Genomic DNA, 18,415 nt, shown 5'->3' on the forward strand with positions numbered 1-18,415 from the left:
GGCACTCTCTTTCTGCAGCCTGCTGATCTGGAGGAAGAACCCTCACCAACCTCTCCAGCACCATGTGTGCCTGTATACTGCCATGCTGTGTGCCATGACGATAATGGACTAACCCTCTGAAACTGTAAGCCAGCCCTAAACCTTTATAACAGTTGCCATGGCCATGGTGTCTTTTCACAGCAATAGAAACCCTAACTAAGACAATTGGAGTCTCAAGAAGGGTAGAAGAAAGAAAATAAAATATTTAAACAAACAAAAAATTGAAGAGAAGTAAATAAAGTGTACCTGGGTCGGTCATATATTACATTGTAAATTTATATGGTCACGGAATCAATGAAAAAACCTATATGACAAGTTTTAGAACCGTATTGTCACAATCATTCACAGTTTTAATTTGACTCTTTACACTGAGCAAGTTACATTCCCAGTAAACTTTGAGATTATTTCGATAAAGAGCAGGAACAATACTGGCTGTTGTATTAATACTTGCTATGAACTACTAATTGCTTGTTGGCATTACAGTAGTTGATCCATGAGAAAATTTCCTTGAACTAAATTTGAGTTATCATTCTTTCAAAGTTGTCTCACATCAAGCTTCCAACTACTAAAGGCTTTAAATTTTGAGTCATTTATTTTAGCATCCCGTTTGTGATTAAATTCAGAGACAGTTATTAGAGTAACAAATATGTGATGTTAAATAGAGAGAATTTAAGAATGCTACCATTTCCATGTTTCTAAATGGAAAGCAGAAATATAGACAGAGGTACATTAAATGTGAGCACTGCTTCCAAGGTGGAGAGAAACTAGGATAAAATTGAGAGAAGTCAGTTGCCTTGGAAACTGAAGGCAACCAGCCAATCATATATGACTAGATGAGAGCACAACAGCACTTGGGGCGAAAATGACTGCTTATCCATATTGTAATGCAATGAATGCTGGTACCAGAAGTTATCTGCTATTAATGCAAATATCATACACCCAGGAGAGAAAGCAGAAGTTTGTAATTTATTAAGATTCCAAATGGGATAAGAGATAAACCTGGTCAGGAAGAAAGCATGCTAGTCTCATGGGCCTTGCACTTTGCTAGGAATAGAGATTCCATTTCATTACTATCAGAGTACATAATTCAGATCCTTGGGACTTCATTACTTATAAAGGAGTTATAGTTCCAAATATTAAAGGTACCTTTCTTAAGATGGAAATACTTGGAAGTTTGTAAAAATCAAAAAATATATAGTTCTAACAGTCCAAAGAAAATCTAGATTTGGAGGAAGTACATTAGGGATATGCTTTGGGGCTAGTGTTAGGAGTCTTTATAACTGCCATATATTTGAGAAAGAGATAGAAAGATGTTACATCCATGTGATATTAGGAAGCTTTCCAATGAACAAGGAAATAAATTCTGTGCCATTCATAGGTAAATTTTTGCTTCTAAGTAGATGGAACACTAATCAATCATAAGATATAGAATACCCAAGAAGATGTACCTGTGGTGCATTTAGAGTAAAAGGATGGACACACCTTGATTCTTTTTTTTTTTTTTTTTTTTGGTTTTTACGAGACAGGGTTTCTCTGTATTGTTTTGGAGGCTATCGGTCCAGCCCAGCCTCGAACTCACAGAGATCCGCCTGCCTCTGCTTCCCGAGTGCTGGGATTAAAGGCATGCGCCACCACCGCCCGGCTGATTCTTTACAATATATTGACAAGATGTGACTTCTGAGATATCATTAGTTTCAGATAGGGAAGTACAGGCCACAGTTGCTAGGATTATTTTAGATGGCTAACTGCTTTTGTGTGACCATGCTTCATTCTTAGAAGTTTTCATGTTTTGAAGAAAAATAATAGCTGGGCATTGGTGGCACAAACATTTAATCCCAGCACTCAGGAGGCAGAGGCAGGTGGATTGCTTTGAGGTCGAGGTCAGCCTGGTCTACAGGACAAGTTCCAAGACAGCCTCCAAAACAATACAGAGAAACCCTGTCTCAAAAAACCAAAACAACAAAAGGATAGAAGACAAATAATAAATATCACCATAAAATTTTATAGACTGTAAATCACCATTCCTAACATCAATTTGTACTACAGAATTATAGTAATAAAAACAGTTTGATATTGGCACGAAAACAGACATGTTGATCAATGGAGTAGAATTCTAGACGAGGTACTGAATCATTACAATTACAGGCACCTCCTTTTTAAATTTTTTTAAAATTTAAATTAGAAGCAATCTTGTTTTCCATATCAATCCCAGTTTTGTCTCCCTCCCCTCCTCTCCTGCACCTCACCAGCCCCCCTATCCCACCCACTTTCTGCTCCCCAGAGAGGCTCAGGCCTTCCATAGGAGATCTTCAAAATCTGTCACATCATTTGGAGCAGGATCGAGGCCCTACCCCATGTGGACACCCGCTTTTTGATGAAGAAGCCAGAAATACACAATGAAAAATAGTATGTTCATCAAATGGTGCTGTTCATACTTGGTGGTAACATGTAGAAGAATCCAAATAGATCTGTATTCATCATCCTGTACAAAACTCAACTCCAAATTAAAGACCCCACTGTAAGGACAGACACAAGAAACTTGATACAAGCCAAAGTAAAGAATAGCCTTAAATGCACAAACTCAGGAAATGGCTTTCTAAACAGACACCATTAGCACAGGTGCTAAGATCATCAATTATATTTTTGGTTGTGAGCCTAGCCTACAAACATGGTATGTACTCACTGATATATGGATTTTAGATGTGGAGCAAGGGTATTGCCAGACTGCAATCCCACCGCCAGAGAGTCTGGGAAACAGAGAGGATCCTAAGAGAGATATGAATGGTACCTCAGAGAAGGAGAATGGGACAGGATCTCCTGAGAGGATTGGGAGCACAGGACAGGGGAGAGGGAGCAGGGAGAAAGAGAGAGGAAGGAGAGGAGGGGAGAGGAGGACATGGGGGAGCAGGATGGTTGAGTCAGGGGAAGAGCTGAGGTGAGCAGGATGTGAGATACCATAATAGAAGGAGCCATTATAGGTTTGAGGAGAGATCTGGCACTACTGAGATTTCCAGAGATCTACAAGGATGACACCAACGGGTGATCTAAGCAATAGTGGAGAGCCCTTCCTCAATAATGAGATTGATGACTACATTATATGCCATCCTAGAGTCTTCATCCAGTAGCTGATGGAAGCAGAGGCAGATACCCACAGCTAAACACTGAACTGAATTCTTGGAACCCAGTTACAAAGAGGGAGGAGTGATGAGCAAAGGGGTCAAGACCAGGCTGGAGAAACCCACAGAAACAGCTGACCTGAACAAGGGGGAGCTCATGGACCCCAGATTGATAGCTGGGAAACCAGCATAGGACTGATCCAGACCCTCTCAATGTGGATGTCAGTGAGGGGGCCTTGGAAATCTATGGGGCCTCTGGTAGTGGATCAGTATTTATCCCTAGCATACAAATGGACTTTGGGAACCCATTCCACATAGAGAGATACTCTTTCAACCTAGATAATGGTGGAGGGCCTAGTACCTGCTCCAAATGATATGACAGACTTTGAAGATCCCCATGCCTAACCCTTAGGGGGTTAGTGTGGGTCAGAGAAGGAGAGAAGGGAGAGGGAGCTGGGATTGACATGTGAAATAAGCTTGTTTATAATTTACATAAAAAGGATCATCAATTAATAAGTGGCACCTCATTTAACTGTAAAGTTTCTCTAAGGCAAAGGAGGCTGTCATTCATAAAGAAGCCAAATGAAAACCAAAGTCATTTTTGTTCCCATATATTTCCCCTCTTTTATTTTCCCTTTATTGCTTTATTGCTACAGGGCAAGGAGTAAGATAATCATCTTGACATTTATAATGGCATAAGATCTAGGAGACAAATTTATATAATGTATCACAACTAAAGATGTACTTTAAAAATTAACAAACATATCAGAGGACACTTGAAAGGCCTTTGATGTCAGAGTTCATAGGTTATATAGAATTATAAAAAAGGAGCGTTTGAAGGGGGTCCTGGGATTTTAGTTTTAGAGACAAACTGTAGATTGATTGGGGAGCTTTAATATTGTAGTTCATCTAGTGCTCCAGTGAGATATTAGTATCTAAATTAATAGGAAATCAGAGTGATACAGTGTTAGTGCATATAAACATTGCTGATTTTGATTAGGTCCAAATGAACCCAGAGTCTCAGACACATTGGGTCATTGTTCTATCATCCCGTTCTATCTCCTAATCTCATAAATCTTTTGAAAATTCAGATATTAGAATTTTATCAATGTATAAAAAATGTTACTTTGGGCTTACATTGTTTTTATTTCCCAGTAAATCCATCCATTTATTTATTCAGTCTCACACCATTCATTAAACAGCTAGCAACTGCCAGAAAGTAATATTTTACTCATTATAAATCTGTGAACAGAGTCACAAAAATCATGTAATTTCTCAAAAGTAAGCTTAATACTCCCACTTCTAAAACAAGGCCGAAGTTAGAGTTTAACAGAACTTTAGAAATTAAATTAACTTTACCATTAATCTTCCTGTTCCTTAACTCAATGCTTTGATTTGTTCTTCCTCTAAAAGGTTTTTCTGCTACCTTCTAAAAACATCCATGCAATTAAAAATAAAAACATAAATTAATATATCTCATTTCATTACCCAGTTTTGCCATTTTTATGTGTTTATAAGAATCACATATTTAGTAGTAGCTTTGAAGTGGCTCTGCTCAGATTTCAATCTACAAAATCTTGGGCAAGTTTATGGCTTCCTGCTAATTCTGTGTCTCCAATGGTTTTACAAGAATTAAAATGGAAACATGTAGTGAATCTTATCATCGGAGATAGTAGACCCTCAGCTATTAGATATCATCAATATTGTTATTTTGGATAGCACATCTGATCTACTCCAGAACAAGTAAGAATTCAAGTGCAAGGGTTACAGATTTTATTTTCTCTTTTAAGTTTTTATGATTAATGATTTAAATGAAAAAGCAGGGTCTTGACTTTGTGTAGGATGTGCTGGAAAAGAGAACTTAGATAATAGATTTTGTTTTTTGTTTTTTGTTTTTTTTTTAGTTTTTGAGTAGTTAAGGACATTGAATGCTTTACTCCAAATGGTTACTTAGCAAATCTGAGAGACTGCTCTGAGTGTCTTTTTTGCTGGAAGGACACCTCTTGTTTCTATTACCCTAGCTGACTTGACAGTTTTACAACATGAATGAAATATTTCACACCTTAATTTTATGGATAAAAGCATAGAATACTCTAGAAATATTCTGTGAACAGTTCCAAACATGGATCGAAAAACTATTGTAATGGAAGTTAAGGCCTTTAATTAATAGATGATGTGAAACCAAGGCTACTGGAGGCGCTAATGTAATTTGAGCAGGATGTCATCTTTGAGTACACAGGTGTTTTTATAAATTGCCAGCTAAATGCTATTTTCTCTTTTCAAAACAAATAATAGTTGGGGTCTGATGTCTCAGAAATGTTTGCATTCATATTTTTGCAGTTTAATATCATTTTTACCACTTCTGTTATAACTCACTAGGACTTTGCTAATTTTATTTTGTAGACAATGTTGAATTAACTGAAGAAGTGGCAGTGTTAGCTAACCCTTCAGGGCAGTTGTAGTTTAGTCAATAAGTTATTTATACCAAATGCAAGATGAATATTTTGGTCTGAGATCGTGATTTGAAATTTGAAGCTTTTGTCACCAATTTTACCTAGTATTTGCTTTTCAAGAATTCAAACATATGGAAAATAAATTAATATTAGTAAATATCACACATTGACATATAGAGGTGTCACAGTGCTATTCTATTACATTGAATCATATGGACTTGTTATTTTTATGGATATAAACTTATTTTGTTTTCTGCTAATCTTTTTATTGTAAATTAGTTCTTGACATTCTTAAGCGACAAAATATTCTCAATGTTGACAACTATGTATTGCTTTTATATGCAAATTTTAATTACCTTTTTAGTTTGAATACATGAATTGCTTATGAATTTGGTTACTACAGGAATTATTTGAAATTTACTGGTTATGGTCTTTATTTTAGATTTACAGTATTCTTCATCTTTCACCATTGTAGTTTAGAACCCTTTCTTGATGAAGAAGGCTGGATTTGACCACCTCCCCTTTAACAGGCTTTCATTTTGGTTTTGTCAGAGATTAAAGTAGCACAAATCAGATTAACATGGAAAAAGTACAAATATTTATTTAGGGCAATTTTGTCAGTGCCACCCAAAGATAAGATAAACAAATACTTGAAGAACTGATGAATCAAAAGCAATTATTTAGATACTGATATAGACTTTACAAGATGATAAGTTGTGAGAAAAGCAGCTACATTTTGCATGAAGGCTTAAAAGAGGAACACCTTTTAGGATGTTCATACCTTTCTTGATCTCTACTGTTAGTAGAATCATTGTTTTCCTAATAAAAGGATGCATTCTGTCACATCTCCCAAAAATTAGAATGGTCTCATTTGTCTGTTTCCCAGATATCTTTAATTCATAAAATAACCAAAGTGTCAGGTAGAGTGACACGCTTTAGACTACTTGATGTTAGGAACCTAATATTCCCTGGTTACCCTTTAAATGCAACCAGCCATTCTAATATCTGGATCTATGAGTTTAATCTTCCAAATATAATTGGCATCATGCATCATCTGCCCTTTTGTGTCTGATTTATTGTAACTAGCAGATATATCCCATTCTCATCCATATTGTCAGAAATGTCAAGAATTCCATTTTAAAAGTCTAGATAATCTCTCTCTCTCTCTTTCCCTCTCCCCTTTTCTCCCTCTCTCTCCCTCTCTCTTTCTCTCCATCATCTGGCAATGCTAGTTGCTTTCCTAGCATGAATGATGCTATAATGCTAGTTGCTTTCCTAGCATGAATGATGCTATAATAAAAATTGATGTTTTACATGCAGTTAAACTTAATAAAATCTATAATTAAAAGACAATTTTGTATACCTCTTAATCCAATACACCAATTGTCTGTATTTCCTTAACAGATATTTGCATTCCTTTTATGTTTACATGTGATTATTATAGATTTTCTAAATCATTTAAGAGTAAATTGGAATTATTGTGTCTTTTATTCTAACTGTATGTTATTAATTCTTAAAAGCAAGGGCATTTTCTTAATAACAATCTACCTCACAATTATCAAAATAAAAATAGAAGATAAAATAAGTTATAAATGAAAACTAAAAATTATCAAAGTAAAAGGTATAGTCTTAGTCTATAGCTATGAAAAGCAAGCTGTAGTATTTGCTAGCTTAGAATAATGCTTAAATTTGCATTACCTCTGGGAATACTGTTCTTTATATTTAAATACTCTGATACTGTGAAAAGGTTCTTTGGGTTTAAAAAGAAACATTTGAGCTCTAGGTTCTCCTATTGTGACTTTGTAACACTTTAAATTTATCAATTGAAATATTTGAAAAAGAGTGCTGGGAGGCACATGCCTTTAATTCCAGCAAGCAAGAGGCAGAGGCAGGTGATCTCTGAGCTCAAGGCCAGCGTGGTCTGCAGAGACAGTTCTCGGGGAACCTCCCATACACCCCACCACCACTACACATACACAAATTACCCATGGTGTTCATTTTTCTTCATTAAACCTCCCTGGGACCTATACCAACCTATGGGTATATGAAGAGTAAGAAAATTTGTATTTGGAATAAAGAAGAGTATGACTTTCAAGTGCATATTTTTTTAAAGTTTTGTATATGGTTGGAACATTAAACATGATATTTTTGTTGCAATATGCCAAGGAAACTCAGCAATTATTAGTCCTTAAAAGCATGCTGTTTAAACCCTGGTGGTTGTGACCCAAGCCTTTAATCCCCACACGTGGGAGGCAGAAGCAGGTAGATGTCAGTGAGTTCAAGGCAAGCCTGGTCTACCAAGCAAGGTCTAGGACAGCCAGGACTGTCTCCAAAACCAAAAACAAACACAAACACAAACAAACAAAAAGAGTACGCAATTTAGAGTTGATTCCTCTGTTCTGTTGAGTAAGAACTCACAACTATGTTTTTCAATGTGTTTAGAATCATAATTTTATAGTTGTTAGAAAATTTCAAAATGATCATGAAAATCAACTTACTAGCCAAAACAGAAAACACAAAGAGTTTTCATTCTATGATCATAGAAATATGAATTATAATTGTCATAGTCCAAAGAAGAATGTTATTTGCTTCACTTGGTTATTTGAACTTCTTTTATTTCCAGTGTGTATTGTCATGGCAGCCATAATATGTTATATACTGGATGACTATATGACTTTAGAGACCCATTAATTTATACTCTTGGTTCCTAGGCCAAAAATATGCCTGTTTTTTCCCCATAATGTTAAGCCCTTGAATATGAAGTCATATACCCTATTTCTGGGTAGAATTTGTTTTAAGTGTTTGCTGGTAGGAACATCATGAGTTCTATTTTCGCATCAATTTGATCTCCTCTGCATCCTCTGCTTTCGGTCTTCCCCCATTTATTGTCATCAGGCCATTTTTGCACCACTCTCAAGAAACACCGGTGGCAATATATTTGCAGTGGAACCTCAGGAGTCAGTTCCATTATTTTCACCCACAAGTTCCCTCTCCAGAGTTATACTACACATCCTTGTTTTACTTGTTTATCTAGAGTTCACTGACAGTACACTTCACTGACTCCTTAAGGTTTCTCCCTGCTTGGCAACATTTTTCACTAGTGGCTCTCCAAGGACATGAGAGCATCTCAGAAACTTGACTGCCTGCCTATAGAAAAGCACAAACTTGGCTTTACATCCTGAAAATTTTCTAAAATTGAGTTAGCAGGTTTAATGGCATCAGATTAGGATTATGTGTTTTTAAAAGGAAAGCCTGACTATATAGTAACTGAGTAAAAAATATTTTATATAGTTATATAACATAGATCTTATGACCCTTTTTTTTGTTCCAAGGATAACAATATGAATGTGTGCTTCTAGGTGGCTGGATTTATGTTTTAATTGAAGTGTACATAGAGAGAGGTCAAGTTTGACTAAATGTAAATTCTGTCCCAACTATCCAAGGATATTTCAATTTTACCCAGACTTTTGAATTTTGCAGTTGTGAAATAGTATCAGAGAAAGTGGATTTTTTTGTCTATTACTTCTTATATACACATAAAATTCTTGCTGAAGCAGAGATCTTCTAAATATGGTGACAAATAGACAGTTTTGGCAAACACTAAACAAATGGTATCCTTTCATTCATTCAGGACACTACTTGTTATACATAAAAGCAGAGTAAGTGTGTGATGGTACTATTTATCTAGTTTTCTACGTCTTTCTTGAGGGTGGGATTACATTCAAGGTGTTTCAAGAAGACACACACAGCTCAGTGAACTACAAAAGAGTGAACTTAAAGAGAATACATGCACGAGAGACAAATTGCAAATAGCATTTGCTGTCTGGTACTAAGACAGACACAGATTTTACTGTTTTTCTCTTTTATATATATGGGGAAATAATTATAAACAATATTGGGAGAGTGCAGAAATAAATATTTTGTTTATTTTAATGACAAATTTACTACCTGAATCATATTGATTTTTGGGATATTCTTATTCTGTTGTTTATAGTATGGGACACTGAATGAGAATGGAGCGGCAGATAGAAGATTCCATTTATAATTAATTAAACTGAAGAATGCAAATTAGCATGCTGTTCCATACTAACATGTTGTAGACTCGCTATTTCACATGGACTAATTAGTAAACTTTCTTTTTAATTGTTTTAAGAATATTGGGAATTATAGAAACAATGGCCTTCGGCGCTTTCAATCCATTTTGAGAGTATATGGGACAGACGATAGTTCAATTGCTACAAGCACTTGCTTGTGTTTTAGAGGAGAGGATCTGGTTTCTTAGTACTCATGCTGGGAGGGTTACACTGCCTGTAACTCCAGCTACAGAAGATCCTGATCCTTCTATCCTGCATGGGTACCTGGGCCCATGTGCACACACATAGTAGAAATAAACTTTGGTAATTTTGAGAGTATAAAGTAAATGTCTTGATAACTGTATGGTATTCTTAAAGAAAAGATATCAATAGAAGACTACTAGATTTTGACATACATGCAAGGCACATAACATTTTGTCTTCAAATACATACATTTACTAAACTGGAGGTGGGCAAACAAAAACTTAGAAATATAAACATATTGAAATATTTAAGTTCTTTACTGAATGGGATTTTTGCTAAGTATAGAATTGGAAGTACAATCATTGGCTTAGGTACATTATTAATACTAATTTAGAATCATTTTAATGAGAAAAGAAAAACAAAGCAAATGGAAGGAAAGCAAACATGGTGAAATAGTGTATTGCTTAGTTATAAGTGAAATAATTAGAAATCTAAAATATATTAAACCAAATATGTTAAAAGTCTGTTGCACTGTGGGCAAAAGGGACCCCAACCTAACATTATTCTTAACATTATTCTTAACAAATAAATCTTAAATTATCTCAGCATAAAAAAGATACTGATAGAAATTTATTATGATGACTAATAGACAATAAGGAAATTTATGAATGATGGATGAATATCACATATTCTATTATCAGATGGATTCCAAATTCAAATGCAAATTATCATAATTGCATGAATGTGAGAAACAATAAATCAATCAGCAAAATTATGTGTGTGATACTGACAGAATTTTATACCCTTCAGCTGGCCAGGATTATGGTAGGCTTAAATATTTACTCAGGTGGATTAGTGAAATTTACTTCTAAAAATATTTATACATTTTTAGCCACTGTAAAAAGAAAAAGTTTTGATATTCCAGATGCCACTATTTTAATGGACCTAGTTCAGAAAAAAACTTTTGAAAATAAAGATTCCTACAAACAAAGGAGGAATAGCATGACCTAAAATATATCTTAAAGATATTTGGTGCATTATATTAATTTACATTATAATATAGGATTCATAATTTAAAAAGGAAGAATATGCAACCTTTTAGCTTCTACTTAATTTTACTCCAAGTCTCTAATTACCTGTTGCCAGAATAAAAAATAACAACTCAACAGACATTTTAATAATTATCAAAATATTTACTTTATATAATAAAAACTTTTAAGATTTATTTGATTTTTTTATGTGAATGTGTGTGTTTGCACATAGGTACAGATGCACATAGAGGGTGTCACCCTCCCTGGAGATCAGAGTGGAGATTGGGTGGTTGAATGGGGTGCCTGGTGGGGAGGCCGGGGGAGGAGGGGAGGGAAAGGGAGCTGGGATTGACATATGAAGCAAGTTTGTTTCTAACTTAAATTAAAAAAGGAAGACAAAAAAAGAAAAGAATAAACTTGACAAATGACACAAAAATCAATCACAACCAAAGTATGTGCATTCTACTGATACTCAAGTCTACACAGCTCGACTGAAGTTTCTGGTTGGAAAACCATTTACTATTCAAAGGGAAACCAGACGTGAGAAGTTGCTATATGCATATCAGCTTTAAATGAAATGCCTAAGAAACTGTTTCAGTACTTCATGATAAAGATTATACTTCAACAGAATAGCTCGGTAATTGAAGGTATTTATATATACAATGTGAAATACTCTAAACTTATGAGACAAATATTATGAGATAAAATGGAAAGATAGACTATGATATGGTATTTGGTGAATCATTTGCTCTTTATCCTTAAAAGATAGATCATTAGATGCCGACAAAATAATGTCTGAATTGAATCATACAGTATAGGATGTTATAGTGTAGAATGATCTAACAGAAATGTACAGAATATTTCTTCAACTATTCTACAGTAAACATTCTCATCAGTCCATGGAAAATATGTCAGGCCACAGATCAAATGTCTACTTTGAAAGAAAGAAGTATATTTTCTCAGATTAAAAATGGGATAAAATACAATAAAAAGAATGAAAATCATAAAAATGGGTATTAGAGGGTATTCTCCTAAATGTCTGTTGGTCATTTGAAGAAATGAATAGAATCTAAAAATTCACTAAAATGAATTAAAAGAGAACACAATATGTAAACTTCTGGAAAATATATACATGCTGTCAATGAAGGCAAAGAAAAATAAAAGTATATAAAAAATAGAAACATCTTAAATAAGAAACCATATGATATACCTCTGGAAATTAAAAAACAAAAGGAACAAATCAATGAAAAAATTAGTAAATGAAACAGCAGTAAAGGAAATTATAGCATAAATAAGTAAAATAAAAACAAAAAATTGGAATTGGTAAGAAAATTTCCAAACTCTTAATGTAATCAGAAACAAGAATAAACTAGAAGATACTTCAAAATCTGTAATAAATTAATGCATTTTTATAACACATCTGTCATAGCAAAATGGAATAAAGAAAACACACAAAGTCTAACAGACTGATAGGAAAGAATTCTAGGACATGATTATTCTACTGCTTGATTCTATAGCTCATTAAAGGAAATCTAAAACCATCTAGCTTAGCACACTGTTTCAAAATGTTGAAAAGTTTAAAATGCTTAAAAGCTGTTCTTAATGTCTATGTTACCGTGATAGTACAACATCAATAATACTTGCAGACCCATTATCTGAAGTGAACATAGATGCATATTTTCCAAATAAATGAATTCATCAACACATGGAATGTTACTGAATACTAAAAAGTGGAATCAACCTCAGGGATGCAAGGATGGCTCAACATAAGCATACTGGTAAATGAAACAGGACTTAACAGACACACTGCCAAGATTTATATGATCATCCTAATGGAGGTAGAAAACAGATTTATAAGGTTATAAATTTTTTTCATTTAAACATAGAAGGGATATGTTTCAAAATAGTAAAAGCTTTGTGTGTGTTTCACAGCCAACATCAAGTAGAAAGAGGAAAGCTGAATATTTTTTCTAGTTGAGGACAAGGATGGAATTAAACCCATTTGCTTTTTTTATTTAGTACATTATAGGAAGTTCTAGTAAGAAGAAAGGAGTATGTCATGTGGGAATCAATATTCACTAGACCCAGTACATGTTAAAGATTTATTTGGAGAGATAAGACTTACACAAGAGACAGGTGGCTGCCACAGGTTCCATCTCCAAGGGTCCTCCCAAGCTGTGTCCCATGATCTGGCCAGTAGCAAGAGAGAGCGTGCAAGCCTCCTCCAAGCCTAAATCCCCCACCTCAAGTCCTCACCTTGTGACCACACCCAAATGTATGTGGTCAGCTCCACAGGTGCCTACTTAGATTTGCCACTATAGGAGTAAACTACACAAAGAGATTAGACTATCATGTTTGAAGACATTAATTCTTTCACAGAGAATTAGCATTCCATCATTAATGAGAATATCATCTTGACTTAGTCATCATTCCCTATGAGCAACTCATGATTATATATAACAGTGTGAAGCTGGGGTTACTTAAATCAGTCTATGTAGATGACTAAGTCAATCTTGCTGATACCCATATTACACAATAAAATTGTATATTTCAGGTACACTAAATTTTTTCATGAATTCAAAATTTCTCAAAATATTTGTATGGTTAACAGTAGCAGCAGTTAGGCAGGTGGTTAATGTCACATTTAATATACTTCTTTTAATACTTTTAATTTTATAATTTCTTAGAAATATTCATTTCAACAACTAGTTATAGCTTTACATTTAAAATCAAGAAAATATTATACATGCTTAACAACATTTTATTCAAAATAAGAGAGTTTAAGCACTGGGTTTTATGAACATAGTTACACATAATGATCTGATTTTAATTTTTCTCTTTTTGTAAGAGCAACAAAACATTCTTTAGAGGCATTTGTCAGTCATATAAATGTTGAAATGGGTGGTTGGAGACTTAAGGAATATGATTTTAAATTCTGGTCAACATTGGAACAGATGGAATATACCATATTATTTCAATGGACTGAAAAACCATAGTCCTAGAAATGTATTTTTTATAGGAAGCCTGAAATAGGATGCCTCTAAGAATATTTAACTTATTAGACACAGAATATTATCTATGATCTTCACAAAGGACTGCAGCATCACTGATTCAATTTAACTTAAACTATGTTACTTTTCAAGGCAATTAATCAAAAGAAGACCATTATCTTTAACACAAAAAGACCTCCTATCATATGTTTGAAATATAGGCAATGTTAATACATTAAATCTGCATCACCTTAAAGCAGCTCTTATCCTATGTATGCTAACAATTTATTAATTTAATGATCAAAACTGACTCATTTCGCATTAATCTTTATTTTCTCATGCACGTTGTCCTTGCCTGTGTGTTCTCAGCTTTGAGGTGGAGTGAAACATTTGTCATGGTTTCAGAAGAATGAGATGCTTTTGTTTCACTCAGTTGTTCTTTTCCCTCTTCACATCTGTTTTCTTCTCCTTTGCCATAACATATTTTTCTGCACCCAGTTAATACATTTGATTGCCTATCTTCCTCTCTCCTAGTGTCTCATTTTAAAGTCCCTAACTTACGTGTGTGTGGTAAATATGCAAACTACGTTCATTAAGTTTCTACGAGCCATCTGTGCAATAGAGTACATTAGCCATATGGCATTATATTGGTTTCATGTTTTATCTGAAAAGTTTCTGGCTATTGAGCATTTGTTAACATCTGATTGTAAATTATATGAAGCAGACATCATTTCCTTTGTTTGTGTATTTATCTTCCTACAAGAACATGATGTAACTGGATGGCTGTTGGTCCCTTGGGGATTGACTACATGGTCCTTTATCCTGCCTTTGTTGTTGGTATATCACTTTCTCTAAAATCACATTATTGTGTACAGTAATTCTGAAATGAGCTAGGAAATTGTTAAGTTTTTTGCTTTGGTGTTCACAAGTTAAAATGTATCAGGGTTATTATTATAGCTTATGTCTAGCCAAACTCCAGGAACACGACCTTGACAGTAAGCCTTAGTGCACAAAAATATGCCTTCTGATTCACTTAAAAATGCATCAATTTGTCTTTCATTTAAACTACTCATTTAGTTCAAGGGATATATTACAAGAATGCCTTCTGTGGAAAATATACAAAGGAAATAAAAGCAGAGACTCATATAGGTATTGGTACAATGATTTTCATAGCATTCATATGCACAATAGTCAAAAGATAACCAAGTATCCATCAACAGATGGAGGAACAAACAAGTTCAAGTTGTGACATACAAATAATGGAATAGTTTGTAACTGTGAGGTGGAAGTAAATCCTGACATATCCTACAATATAAAGAAAATTTCAAGACATTCTACTTAGTGAAATGTGTCAGTCACAGAAAGAGAGATATTATAGGTTTGGATGTACTTATGTCAGATACATAGGTCATCATATTTTATAGAGAAATGAAGTTCAATCGTGGTTTCCCAGAATGGAGGAAGAAAAATTGAAAATGATTATTAATCAAGTAAATACTTTGAATTAGTTAATAAAAAATAGAGAAAGGTGTAGTGGATACCTATGATGTTTGTATAACAATAGGGGTTAACTTAATGGTTAAAGTGGTAATTTTTATGTTATGTATACTTCAGCATAATTTAACAATCTAAGAAATTAAATTGTGAATGACTGTAGCAAATAACTAATTAAGTTAAATAACTAATCCTTTTTAAGTTAAAATTTTAACTGTAGAAATGTTTCCAATCTGGCTGGATAAATTTTCCTCTGGTTTTTATAATGAAATTACAGTAACTTCCTGAAAGTATCCCATTAACCCATGTCTGTTACATAACAGATTAACACCTTCAGTATTTAAGGGAAGCTTGTTAAGAAACAGGACCCTTACAGCCAGGTGAAACTACAGTGTTCTAAGTGGAGGCGAACCATTCCATCCATCATGGAAGCTCATTAAACTTTTGAAGTCCCTGAAGCTGACTAGAGTCCCTGGGATTCTCCCTCCCCAAGCACATAGAAGCTCTAAGGACATTTGAGTGATTCTCAAACACGCTGAGCTGCCTGGAAGACCAACTGAACCACCTGGATGTGACACTCTCCAATCAGTTGAGATGCCTGCAGGTGGTTCAGTCTGCTCCAAAGTTTCTGGTGTTCAGGAGCTGCCACCTATGCTTGAGTCAGTGGTAGTGATGCAGCTCAGCTGTCTTTGAAGCAGTTCTTTTTCTGTATGTAGCCCCAATAAAACTCATTGGTTCACCAAGTTGGACTTTGGCTTACCTGTACTTTATTCTGTCGTTGGGTCTTTATCAGGTGAGTGAGTTTGTTCATGTCTCCTAAGGATTAGTGTCACACAACATCTAACTCATATGAAACTTATTTTGTTACAAACATATATATACCTACATACACTATATATATGGTGTGTGTGTGTGTGTGTGTTTGTGTGCATGTGTGTGCAAGTGGAGGAGGTCATAGGATTACTTGTGGATGTGGTTCTTTGCTTAAATGTGTGGATTCAGTGTATCAAATTCAGGTCCTTAGGATTGACGGACAGTCTAACACTTTCACACTTGTGCTACTAATCAAAATACTTTTAAAAGTGTATTTTTCCTTCTATTAGTAATATAAGATGCTTGAATACTTGCTAATTATTTTCAACATTTAAACTGAATTAACTAAAGTTTTTCTCATGTAATTCTTAGTGGTTTGAAGTCATCAACTATTAAAACAAATACAAAAAGAATTTACCTCCATTTTTCTGTTCTAATTAGTTACCAAGAGCAGTTACTCAACCACTACTTTAAGCTTAACCAAAGACTATAATTTTAGCATGTGTCTACCCATTTTAATTCTGTGCATTCTTTCTTACCTACAGTCTAACTCATATTTTTATTTTTAGCTATCTCTATATATCTGCGTACATATTAGTGGAAGTGGCCAAAGCACTGGGCTTCCTGTTGCCAGCTAGAGTGACAGACAATTATAAGCTACCAGATGTGGATTATGACCACTGTATTTGTGACCACCCCAAGAGGACAGAGTGCTCTTAACTGCTGAGCCTTACCTAGCTCATATTTGGAGTGTGGTTGCTACTGAAAGTCACCCAGTTGAAGTGGCAGTTGTTATGCTGCTTTCATTAATCTCAAGCCATTTCCATTCTCCTTTCTAATGCAAACTGGTCCATATTTTTCAACAGATTCCTCCTCTTGCCTCCCCTGGCACTTTTGGTGACTCTCCTTCCCTTAAGGCATTATGACTTTGTCTAAGCTATCATTCACAGGAGGATGGGAAGTATTTGCCATTGCTCTCATTTCACAAACTGTCTTTCAGACTACTTCTTCTTCAAATCCAGCACAGTTTGGCGTCATATTTGCACCAAATAAAGCCATAATCAAGCAAAAACCCTGAAGAACTTGGAGAAGCAGTGTCCAATCTAGGACTCAGCATTCCTCTTGGAATTTCCATATGAAAACTCTCTTAATTAGCACCGAAGAAATGCAAATGAACACTAGGGAGAGAAGACTGATTTTTGTTTTCTGAAAGCTTTGTCATGGAAAGACTTTCACATACAAATGACTTGCTTCCAATAATTTTTCCTTTTTTTTTTTTTTGCTCATATTAGGTAAATTGTTCTGAAACTTTAAAATGCTTCATGTAAAAGTGGATTTTCTCCTTTTTAGTTTTCTATTTACAGCTTTATTTGATAAAATATATGAGCTGTTTACCATAACACAAAATATCAGCCATCTCTATATTGTCTCTAAATATCCTTTTAATTTTTTTATCAGTTTTTTTTTCTTTAAATTAGAAACAAGATCGTTTTACCTGTCAATCCCAGTTCCCTCTCCCTCCCCTCCTTCCCTGCCTCCCACTGACCCCCTATTCCATCTTCGTTCTGCTTCCCAGGGAGGGTGAGGCATTCCATGGGGGATCTTCAAAGTGGGCCACATAATTTGGAGCAGGGCCTAGGCCCTCCCCCATGTGTCAAGACTGACAGAGTATCCCTCTATGTGGAATAAACAAATAATTCTTATTTATTTATTTTAAATTTTTTCAGGGAGAGCAGGAATGCATGCCCCCACTGCCACAAATTATGCAGTTGAATTTTCTGCATTTGGAGAAATCTCAGGGGTCAGCATATCTGAGTGCAATGTATTAGGCTCGCCCTGGAAAAACCACCTTGATGATCATGGTATCTCCCCTAGCCAAGAAACTATTCTGAGTGTATTTTGTAATAAAGGTGTCTTCCCCCCATCTCTGTCGTAAGTACAATTGTTTTGCTGATTTTGTGTCTTTGGCCTCTTAACCTAGTGAATATACATTAAAAAATACTATCCAGACCCATGATGAGAACTGAAACCCAAGAGGGACATCTGGTCATCATAAGGAAGTGTAGGACGTGCCAATAGCAAAAAGTCACACTTTCAGGATACCATCTGTTGCTTAGAACTAATGGAGGAGGGAAAGGAGCTAATTGCAAATAAATGACATACACACATGTTGCTGATCAAAACAGAATGGATGGGAAGTGC

The 18,415-nt window shown here is 34.9% G+C and overlaps 1 non-coding gene across 1 annotated transcript; it reads right to left on the reverse strand.

Moving 5' to 3' along the window:
• Nucleotides 1-17,936: 17,936 nt before the first annotated feature.
• LOC121143394 lies at nucleotides 17,937-18,100 on the reverse strand. The gene has a single exon (XR_005880596.1). It is a non-coding gene; the product is annotated as a U1 spliceosomal RNA (small nuclear RNA).
• Nucleotides 18,101-18,415: the final 315 nt, after the last annotated feature.

The sequence above is a fragment of the Mesocricetus auratus genome, unplaced genomic scaffold (assembly GCF_017639785.1).
Source record: "Mesocricetus auratus isolate SY011 unplaced genomic scaffold, BCM_Maur_2.0 Super-Scaffold_100011, whole genome shotgun sequence".
Taxonomy (NCBI): Eukaryota; Metazoa; Chordata; class Mammalia; order Rodentia; family Cricetidae; genus Mesocricetus; species Mesocricetus auratus.